General features: G+C 44.9%; 1 long non-coding RNA gene across 4 annotated transcripts; it reads left to right on the top strand.

Moving 5' to 3' along the window:
- Positions 1–5,828: 5,828 nt before the first annotated feature.
- Positions 5,829–9,516, top strand: LOC109773599 (uncharacterized). 4 transcript variants are annotated; one of them, XR_005757736.3, is made up of 4 exons: positions 5,829–6,171; positions 6,254–6,381; positions 8,143–8,274; positions 9,173–9,446. It is a non-coding gene; the product is annotated as an uncharacterized lncRNA (long non-coding RNA). The 4 variants fall into 4 exon arrangements; XR_005757735.3 differs by having other exon boundaries at positions 8,130–8,274; XR_002235387.4 differs by lacking the exons at positions 5,829–6,171; positions 6,254–6,381 and having other exon boundaries at positions 6,388–8,496; positions 9,173–9,516.
- Positions 9,517–11,626: the final 2,110 nt, after the last annotated feature.

Raw genomic sequence — 11,626 nt, 5'->3', positions numbered from 1 at the left:
TGTGCATAGGGCGATGGGCCCAGACCCCTGCGCGCATAGGGTTAGACCGGCGTGCTGACCTCTCTGTTGTGCTTAGGTGGGGCTGCGACGTGTTGATCTTACGAGGCCGGGCATGACCCAGTAAAGTGTGTCTGGCCAAATGGGATCGAGCGTGTTGGGTTATGTGGTGCACCCCTGCAGGGAAGTTTATCTATTCGAATAGTCGTGTCCCTCGGTAAAAGGACGACCCGGAGTTGTACCTTGACCTTATGACAACTAGAACTGGATACTTAATAAAACACACCCTTCCAAGTGCCAGATATAACCCGGTGATCGCTCTCTATTAGGGCGACGAGGAGGGGATTGCCGGGTAGGATTATGCTATGCGATGCTACTTGGAGGACTTCAATCTACTCTCTTCTACATGCTGCAAGATGGAGGCTGCCAGAAGCGTAGCCTTCGACAGGATTAGCTATCCCCCTCTTATTCTGGCATTCTGCAGTTCAGTCCACTGATATGGCCCTTTACACATATACCCATGCATATGCAGTGTAGCTCCTTGCTTGCGAGTACTTTGGATGAGTACTCACGGTTGCTTTTCTCCCTCTTTTCCCCTTTCTGTACCTGGTTGTCGCAACCAGATGCTGGAGTCCAGGAGCTAGAGATCCCGAGGATGATTCTACATGGAGTTCGGCTTCGAGGAGTAGTTAGGAGGTCCCAGGCAGGAGGCCTTGCCTTTTCGATCGTTGCTACTTTTGTGCTAGCCTTCTTAAGGCAAACTTGTTTAACTTATGTCTGTACTCAGATATTGTTGTTTCCGCTGACTCGTCTGTGATCGAGCACTTGTAATTGAGCCCTCGAGGCCCCTGGCTTGTATTATGATGCTTGTATGACTTATTTATGTTTTAGAGTTGTGTTGTGATATCTTCCCGTGAGTCCCTGATCTTGATCGTACACATTTGCGTGCATGATTAGTGTACGGTCAAATCGGGGGCGTCACACTTCTCTAGAGGCTTGAGAGATGGACCGAATCTGTACTGCCTCCCGCCTCTGGCTGTACTGTTAGACGCCGGAGCATCCGGAGTGGCGGCGGCTATCTTCCTTTGTTGCTTACGAGGCGGAGAAGGAGGCGGAGTGCTACGACGCGCCAGAGCGGCGGCGGCTGTCTTCCGTCGTTGCTGACGAGTCGGAGGAGGAGGCGGGCTGCTCGGACGCGCCGGAGCAGGCGGAGAAGGAGGCGGAGTGCCGCCACGCACCGGAGCAGCCGAAGAAGTGTGACGTTCGGATAATTAAGCTACAGTAACCCTCTACTAATGATGCCACGTCACCTCGGTTACTGTTGATAAACGCGCGTTAATTTGAAACCGATTCAAATTCAAAATCAAGTCAAACGGTAAATGTTTTCAAATATTAAAACAAAAATGTTCGAGATGTTGCAAATATTCACTAACTATTTTTCATTTAGAAACCAACATTATTTAAGTTGCTAAAATGCCCCTAGGAATTAAACAGTGGAACAACAACCATTTAATGAACCTATTCCTTTTCAAAAAATTACTTAAACTATTCAAAGTGCCCTGAAACTTTTTGTAAAGCACCACAATAATGTACATAATTTATGTGGCAGGTTTCATATATATAAAAATTGATTTGGTGGACCAATTAAATATAAAACAGTAGCTAGAGCATAATACCAGCAAGATATTAGGAAAAGGGCCAAGTGCATAGTGTGCACTTGAGCCCACTGGCTACAGTACCGGCCCATTCCACGAGGAGGCCATCCTCAACCTCCTGTTCATGCCTGTCACCGTGGAGGCAGCACGCCCGTTCGAACCGCTGATGAGCACGTGTCGATCATCCGCGGCCCTAAGGAGGGGATAAGGTCTCCCTCGACGCCCCTCGACCCCCTTGCAACCCTAGACCACCTCACTTTCCCCCTCTCCCGCCCTCTCTCTCGATTTTGGCGGCGCCCGAAACATCCACCGCCATGGCCGCCGTGGCCCTCGCGCTCCCCGTCACCCCCGAGCCCAGCTTGTCCGTCCAAGACCCCGTCGTGCTTGGCTACATTGTCCGTGCCCACCGGACCGAGTCGGGAGCCATCGCTGCGTAGCCCACGACACCGTCTTCTTCCTCTGCCTCGCCGGCGAACCTCGTCGATTCCGGCCGTCACTGCTGCTCCCGAACCCCGATGAGCCTTTCTTGCGATCCAAGGTGAGCTCCCGCTCGTAACCCCTCTCTGCCCCGTTCGATTTGGTGCCCATAGCCACCGACGCCATCGGAGGCAAAGCTCCTTGCCGCCGGGCATGGCGCAGCCGTGGCCACAGCCGCTATAGCTCGCGTCCAAGCACGACGTCGTGCTCCTTGCCTTCCCCGTCTTCCAATGCGACCCCTACCTCCTCTCCCCATGCCCTGCATCGCCGATGGCCAAGCGCGCCCGAAGCCGCCGCCGCTCCACCTCGTCGTCGGCATTGAACCCGGCCACTATGGCCCGCCACCGCACCGCCTGCTGCTGCTCCCCGTCGCCCCGGACCTCCAGCGCCCTGCAGAGCTCCGTCGCCCGCGCGCTGCTCGCTTGCTGCCCTCTTGTTGCCGCCCGCCGCCTCCGCTCGCCGCTGCCTGTTGCCCCACTGCTTCTGCTGCTCTGCTCCCGTTACGGCTTGCTACGTTGCTGCTACTAGCTGCCGCTCTGCTACCGCCCAGCCGCGCCTGCATTGCCTCCGCCTGGCCTCGTCGGCGCTCCTGTCGACCAGCGCTCCGGCCGTCGCCGGCTCTCTCACATGGCCCCGACCTCGCCTCGCTACCAGGGCGGGCGGCGGCTTCGCCCGCTGCCCACTTGCCCGCTCACCCGCTAAGCCTCGCTGCGCCTATGACATATGGGTCCCGGCGCCCAAAAAGAGAAAGAAAATATAATAATAATAACATTAATTAATTGGTAATTTCATTAACAAACTTAAATAATTTCCTAATTAGCCAACTAATTAGTTAGTTAACTTAGTTAAACTAATAGATAAACCTAAACAGTCAATGACAGGGGGACCCCACCCCCTATTGACTAGTCAAACATTGACTGGTCAACTGGGTCCCCCTGGCCCACATGTCAGCCTCTGTGTACATTCTGTGTACAGAGGGCGGGGTACCCATCGCATTTTGTCTATTAATTTCGAATTAATAATAATTTCAGAAATTGAATTAAAACTTGGAAAAATTTATATAAAATAATCCGTAGCTCGGATGAAAATGTCTTATACATGAAAGTTGCTCAGAAAGACGAGACGAATCCAAATATGCAGTCCGTTCTTTCGGCACGCATCCCTAGCATAGCGAACCTGCAACCATCTTCCTCCGGTCCGTTTGTCCGAAAACGTGAAACACCGGGAATACTTTCCCGGATGTTTCCCCCCTTCGCCGGTATCGCCTACTACTGCGTTAGGTCAACCCTAGCACCGCGTATTGCCATGTTATGCTTTGTGATGCTTTGATTGCTCTGCTATTTATTGTGTTCCCCCTTTGTTACTTCTTTTCGATAGACCCCGAGACTGCCGGCGACCCCCAGTTCGACTACGGTGTTGACGACCCCTCCTTGCTAGAGCAAGCAGGCAAGCCCCCCCCCCCCCCCCGCCCTTGATCACCAGATATCGCCTATTCCTTCTCTCTACTACTTGCATTACAGTAGTGTAGCATGTTACTGCTTTCGGATAATCCTATTCTGATGCATAGCCTGTCATTGTTGCTATAGTTGTTATCCTTACCTTCAATCTTAAATGCTTAGTATAGGATGCTAGTATTCCATCGGTGGCCCTACATTCTTGTCCGTCTGCCATGCTATACTACCGGTCTGTGATCACTCGGGAGGTGATCACGGGTATATACTTGTATACATGCTACCTCTTGAGCACTGCGTTGGTTTTCCCTTGAAGAGGAAAGGGTGATGCAGTAAAGTAGCATAAGTATTTCCCTTAGTTTTTGAGAACCAAGGTATCAATCCAGTAGGAGATCACGCACAAGTCCCACGCACCTACACAAACAAATAAGAACCTCGCAACCAACACGATAAAGGGGTTGTCAATCCCTTCACGGTCACTTACGAGAGTGAGATCTGATAGATATGATAAGATAATATTTTTGGTATTTTTATGATAAAGATGCAAAGTAAAATAAAAAGCAATAAAATAGCTAAGTGTTGAAAGATTAATATGATGGAAAATAGACCCGGGGGCCATAGGTTTCACTAGTGGCTTCTCTCAAGAGCATAAGTATTACGGTGGGTAAACAAATTACTGTCGAGCAATTGATAGAATTGAGCATAGTTATGAGAATATCTAGTTATGATCATGTATATAGGCATCACGTCCGTGACAAGTAGACCGACTCCTGCCTGCATCTACTACTATTAGTCCACACATCGACCGCTATCCAGCATGCATCTAGAGTATTAAGTTCATAAGAACAGAGTAACACTTTAAGCAAGATGACATGATGTAGAGGGATAAACTCATGAAATATGATATAAACCCCATATTTTTATCCTCGATGGCAACAATACAATACGTGTCGTTTCCCTTTCTGTCACTGGGATCAAGCACCGCAAGATTGAACCCAAAGCTAAGCACTTCTCCCATTGCAAGAAAGATCAATCTAGTAGGCCAAACGAAACTGATAATTCGAAGAGACTTGCAAAGATAACCAATCATACATCAAAGAATTCAGAGGAGATTCAAATATTGTTCATAGATAATCTTGATCATAAACCCACAATTCATCTCATTCGGAAAAAAACAATTTCAAGTATATTTCCCTTCTCCATTCGGATCTCGACAAACACACCGCAAAAGAAGATTACATCGAATAGATCTCCAAGAAGATCGAGGAGAACATTGTATTGAGATCTAAAGAGAGAGAAGAAGCCATCTAGCTAATAACTATGGACCCGAAGGTCTGAGGTAAACTACTCACACATCATCGGAGAGGCTATGGTGTTGATGTAGAAGCCCTCCGTGATCAATGCCCCCTCCGGCGGAGCGTCGGAAAAGGCCCCAAGATGGGATCTCACGGGTATAGAAGGTTGCGGCGGTGGAAATAGGGTTTTGGCTTCGTATCTGATGGTTTGGAAGTACGTAGGCATATATAGGAGGAAGAAGTACGTGAGTGGAGCAACATGGGCTCCACGAGGGTGGAGGGCGCGCCGGGGGGTAGGCGCGCCCCCTGCCTCGTGCTCTCCTCTTTGATTGCTTTATGTAGACTCCGAGTCCTCTGGATCACGGTTGTTCCGAAAATCACGTTCCCGAAGGTTTCATTCCGTTTGATATTATTTTTCTGCGAAACACTGAAATAGGCAAAAAACAACAATTTGGGCTGGGCCTCCGGTTAATAGGTTAGTCCCAAAAATAATATAAAAGTGTATAGTAAAGCCCATTAAACATCCAAAATAGAATATAATATAGAATGGAACAATCAAAAATTATAGATACGTTGGAGACGTATCAAGCATCCCCAAGCTTAATTCTTGCTCATACTCGAGTAGGTAAATGATAAAAACAGAATTTTTGACGTGGAATGCTACTTAGCATAATTTTCAATGTAGTTTTCTTATTTGTGGTATGAATATTCAGATCCGAAAGATTCAAGACAAATGTTTAATATTAACATAATAATAATAATACTTCAAGCATACTAACTAACACTACAAAAAACCTGTTAATCCATGACAGATTTCCGATGACAGATTTGAAAATCATCATGAATATCCTGGTACAGCCCGGCAAGCATACTGAAGCCCGCCCTGAAGCCCGGCTAAAGCCCTAAATCTTTCCCCATATAAAAACTAACCCTAAGACCCTCCTGCCCAATCTCAATCTCCATCCGCCGCCGCCACGCCTTACCTCTCCTCGGCCCTGTCCTCCGCCTCCACCTCCCCGCCTCCAAGCGATGACGACGGCCCGAGATCCATGGTGACGGCGGCTGCAGTGGCCCGATGGAAGCGGCGGCCATCCCTAGCCGTTGCCGCGTGCTTCTGCTACTCACGTTGGCCATGGATCTGCAGCAGGGGGCTCCCTCCTCCGTTTCCCAGAGCCCGCAGCTGATTCGCCATCCGGAGATTCGGAGCAGCAAGCACCGGACGAGGAGAGGACGAGGACTGTAACCTGCTGGAGGCCCGAGCGCGACCTCGTCAACGGCGACGACGCCCCGCACAAGGTTCGTCCCTGCTCCCCCCTCGTCTGCTCTCCTTTATTACTTTCTCTCCCATCCCCAATCAAAATTTCTTGCTTCGATTCAGATCAGTAGGAGCTCTCTGCCTCTCCAATTCCATGGACGGCGACGACCGGGACCCCACGCTCAAACCCGACGAGCTTGAACGGCGAGGTCATCCGTGCCGACCATCATGATTCCCCACAGAACAATAAGGTTGACTCTCTCGTTCTGTTTTTCTTTTCTTCCAATTGCCTGCTGCTCTTCTCTAGCATAGTTCTCCAGGGGCTCACCAATTTTCTTGGACTGAACCTGATGCAGAAAACGTGTTCACTTTGTTTCCTGATACTCGCAAGCTACAGCAAGTTACAGCCACCGACAGACTAGCACTGCTAGATATTTCCTTTTTCTTCTCTCACCGTGCGAGCATTAGCGGTGTAGAATTTGTGTTAAATAACTACTCCCTCCGTAAACTAATATAAGAGCGTTTAGAATACTAAAATAGTGATCTAAACGCTCTTATATTAGTTTACAGAGGAAGTACTAGTTAGACAAGCTGTGTGGTGGTTCACGTTTAGTTCCTAATTAGGCCATGCCAGTAATGAATAAAGCATATTAGTGTTCTTCTCCTTTCTATTGTTATTAGTCTGGTATATCTCTATATTTTTATATTGTCTTTACTCCCTGGCGTAGTTGCAAACTAATAATTAACGATGTGCAGAACTTGTCTAAGTTAGATGTACTCAGTGGCGGAGCTACAACAAATAAGTTGGGCGGGCCAATTTTTTTCCTCTAAACCATACAGTTAAGTAGGCATGAGTTAGTGAAATTTCAGGTTGCCTGTATAGGGAAACTGGTAACAGGATGATGTTGTCAAGTAAAATTTGGACAAATAAATGAAATTTCTTGTGCGCTAGCTGCCTGCTGGTTCTATGGTCTTGTGCTCGTCGCCTGGGTAGTTCATCAGCGGCTAGCCGCTGGCAGCCGCCATATGGCCATGCCTGTCGTGGCATAGGGATGGGTCACCGTAGGGGTTGCTACATGCGGCGCCCGTCTGCCTGGCTATTGGACCGCTCCATCTCTGAGTGGCTTGCTCAGTGCTGAATTGGGGCAGAGAGCTCATAGCTGGATGCGAGGGAGACATGCTATTGGATTAAGCTGTTACATGTACAAAAGAGTTTTATTTGTCTGTGGAGCTGGGTGGGTCATGGCCTTGTTTTTCCCTCACGAAGCTCCGCCAGTGGATCTACTCATCTTTGTTGTTGTTAGGATCAAATATCAATGCTAGTTGAGTCATACTACGTCCATCTTGAAATATAAGTCATTTTTATAGGCTAAACTGGCCTACAAAAATGTCTTATATTTTGAGACGGAGCTAGTACTTGTTAGTTCTGACCATGCCTAGCTTAAGGACTCATTGGTATTCTTGATAAGAAAATCCTGCATATGTTCGTACATGTTCCTATCTGAATTAATATTGGATGTTTCTTGGTGTGTGCATGTGACAGTCAAGGCACATTTTCACAATATATGTTGGTATATGGTGTTGTGAAACTTCTATGATTGAACATACCACGGCAAGATTCAGAAGTAACTTTCTTCCATCTACAAAAGTTGAGAGGCAGAGGGAGAGGCACACAGTTTTACCACTGAATAAGCTACTCCCTGAGCTAGAGGGAGGGGCACAAGATTTACCACTGAATAAGCTGTTCCATTCTACATTATTGAGGCTCTAAAATGAAATAATGAAATGGTGTAACAATCTGTAGCTTTAGAGATTTAGAGGCACACATAGATAATGAAATAGTGTAACAATCTGCAGGTTTGAAAAGTTTAGTGTTCTTATTCGATCTTGGTTTGCAGCAAATAATAATATGTCATTGCACTTTGGGCTCAAATGAAATTCTTGTATGTTGTCAATTCTCTGTCAAAAGTTGTTTTAACAGTGTGCTAAGTTTTGTCAGATGTGTTGCCTAGGTCTATCTCATGGACACCCAGATTTTGTATGCAATTTTCTCAACACCCAGATTGGAGCCTAAGGTTGGACATTTTGATGGGACTGCGGATCTTCGGATGTTGGTGCGGAGATTGATGTGGCCCTAGCTACATGTAAGCGAAGCTTATGATGTTGATCCTCCAGGCTGCACTGCCATCGTTTTACCTCAGAAACTGTTGGTCGTAATTTTGCATCACCACTTGTTAATTTATTTATTATTGTTCCTGTCAAATGCTAATTCTTGTCAAATAGTAATTCTTCAGCTGTATGTTGATGATCTCTTATGGTTGCAAGTGACATGCATCCTTGGGCAAAATGTCCACATTCTTAGATAGGTCTATTACTGTCTCCTTCATAGCCTTCTGGTTTTATTTTCACTATATATCTTTTTTGGTCTAAGTTTCAATTGTCAAGTGTCAACAATATGTGGATATTGTTCTTTAGGGTATATCCAATTTCGTAATGCTCTATATAATAGGGAAGGTTCTGGGGTTGGGTAACCTATTTTTTGCAAATTGGTGGTACCCAAAGGTGTTGTTGCGCCAAATATTGACAAGTCGATTCATGCCTACTTACAAGGATGGAAAAATAATATACTACTGGACACAACTGTAGAAGTATGTAGTTGTTTGTTTTCACAACGCATAACTATCCCTTCTTCTATATTAATAACTTATCATCAAGGATATGACTGGACATATGATAATTCAATGTATCTTTTGCACTGCAGTATGTACTGTCCCCCTTTGACCAGTGTTTTTGTTTTCCTTGTTCGGATGATATGCACAACTTGACATTTCATTTTTTTACCCATAACTTGGTTGTTTTAATTAATACAGATCTACATGAAACATGTATGTAGTAGATACTATGTTATTCTCACTTGTAGCAGTGCAAGATTTAAGAATTTTGGACAGCATGAGTCATTCATTTTTTATATTTGTTTCAATTCTCTTATTTTTACAATCTATTCATATCTACAAATATCTAATGGTGTTGTAAATATGCTAGGTATGATTGCGTACCGGGCTACTTGGTGCTGCCCATCACAATTTGCACTGACATGATAACTTCCATCAAGAGGGCCGGCTGCAAGAACTTGAATAGCAACTTCAATAGTTTAAATGTTCTATTTGTGTGAACTGGATTGTACTGTTTTTTAACTTTCCCAAGTGATATATGTTGTAAACTATCATTTCATGGAGGATTTTGTAAGCTGCTATGTTGTAGATACTTGTGGGTGACTGCATTTTGATTCATATGTGCATGTGAGACAGTTTTGAAATACATGTCTGCCAAAGTTGGCATTAAGATGTGTGTAATACATTATGCTTAAAAATATAGTTGGTGAAAAATGGGCTGAATGAAATAGGCTAATGGGACGAACTAATGGGCTACCCCATGTAGGATATCCATGACAATTTCTGTGACGGAATCTAGTGTCCACGTAGGCTGCCATGTCATTCCAGTTGGTCAATTGAAAAGTCTACGTGGCATCTGTCCATGACGGTTTGCTCCATCACAAAGGTTTGGGCCCTGGGCGGGCCAGTAGTAGATCCTTGACGGCCAAGGACCATCATGGATATGACGCGATATACATGACGGATTTCAAATCCGTCAAGGATGGGCACCCATGACGGATTTTGCCTCGCCTGTGACGGATTAGAATCGTCATGTATTAACAGGTTTCTTGTAGTGTAAGCAATTATGTCTTCTCAAAATAACATGGGCAAAGAAAGTTATCCCTACAAAATCATATAGTCTGGCTATGCTCTATCTTCATCACACAAAGTATTTAACTCATACACAACCCCGATGACAATCCAAGCAATTGTTTCATGCTTTTGATGTTCTCAAACTTTTTCAATCTTCACGCAATACATGAGCATGAGCCATGGACATAGCACCATATGTGGAATAGAAGGGTGGTTGTGGAGAAGACAGAAAGGAGAAGATAGTCTCACATCAACTAGACGTATCAACGGGCTATGGAGATGCCCATCAATAGATATCAATGTGAGTGAGTAGGGATTGACATGCAACGGATGCACTAGAGCTATAAGTATATGAAAGCTCAACAAAAGAAACTAAGTGGGTGTGCATCCAACTCGCTTGCTCACGAAGACCTAGGGCATTTTGAGGAAGCCCATCATTGGAATATACAAGCCAAGTTTTATAATGAAAAATTCCCACTGTATATTAAAGTGATTTCATAGGAGACTCTCTATCATGGAGATCATGGTGCCACTTTGAAGCACAAGTGTGGTAAAAGGATAGTAGCATTGTCCCTTCTCTCTTTTCTCTTTTTTTCTTTGGGCCTTTTCTCTTCTTTTTATGGCCTCTTTTTTTTTCCTTTTTTTCGTCCGGAGTCTCATCCCGACTTGTGGGGGAATCATAGTCTCCATCATCCTTTCCTCACTTGGGACAATGCTCTAATAGTGATGATCATCACACTTTTATTTACTTTACAAATCAAGAATTACAACTCAAAACTTAGAACAAAATATGACTCTATGTGAATGCCTCCGGCGGTGTACTGGGATATGCAATGAATCAAGACTGACATGTATCAAAGAATTCTGAACGGTGGCTTTGCCACGAATACGATGTCAACTACATGATCATGCAAAGAAATATGACGATGATGGAGCGTGTCATAGTAAACGGAACGGTGGTAAGTTGCATGGCAATATATCTCGGAATGGCTATGGAAATGCCATGATAGGTAGGTATGGTGACTGTTTTTAGGAAGGTATATGGTGGGTGTATGATACCGGCTAAAAGTGCGCGGTATTAGAGAGGCTAGCAATGGTGGAAGGAAGAAAGTGCGTATAATCCATGGACTCAACATTAGTCATAAAAAACTCATATACTTGTTGCAAAAATCTAGAAGTTATCAAAGCAAAGTATTACGCGCATGCTCCTAGGGGATAGATTGATAGGAAAAGACCATCGCTCGTCCCCGACCGCACACATAAGGAAGACAATCAATAAATAAATCATGCTCCGACTTCATCACATAACGGTTCACCATACGTGCATGCTACGGGAATCACAAACTTTAACACAAGTATTTCTCAAATTCATAACTACTCAACTAGCATGACTCTAATATCACCATCTTCATATCTTAAAACAATTTTCAAGCATCAAACTTCTCATAGTATTCAACACACTCATAAGATTTTTTTTTACTAATCTTGGATGCCTATCATAATTAAAGCAAATTACCATGCTGTTTTGTAGGACTCTCAAAGTAATATAAGTGAAGCATGAGAGAACAATAGTTTCTACAAAACAAATCCACCACCGTGCTCTAAAAGATATAAGTGAAGCACTAGAGCAAAAACTATATAGCTCAAAAAATATAAGTGAAGCACATAGAGTATTCTAATAAATTCTGAATCATGTGTGTCTCTCTCAAAAGGTGTGTACAGCAAGGATGATTGTGGTAAACTAGAAAGA

The sequence above is a fragment of the Aegilops tauschii genome, chromosome 5 (assembly GCF_002575655.3).
Source record: "Aegilops tauschii subsp. strangulata cultivar AL8/78 chromosome 5, Aet v6.0, whole genome shotgun sequence".
Taxonomy (NCBI): Eukaryota; Viridiplantae; Streptophyta; class Magnoliopsida; order Poales; family Poaceae; genus Aegilops; species Aegilops tauschii.
Note: the sequence above shows the minus strand (reverse complement) of the source record. Positions and strands in the feature narration are given on the sequence as shown.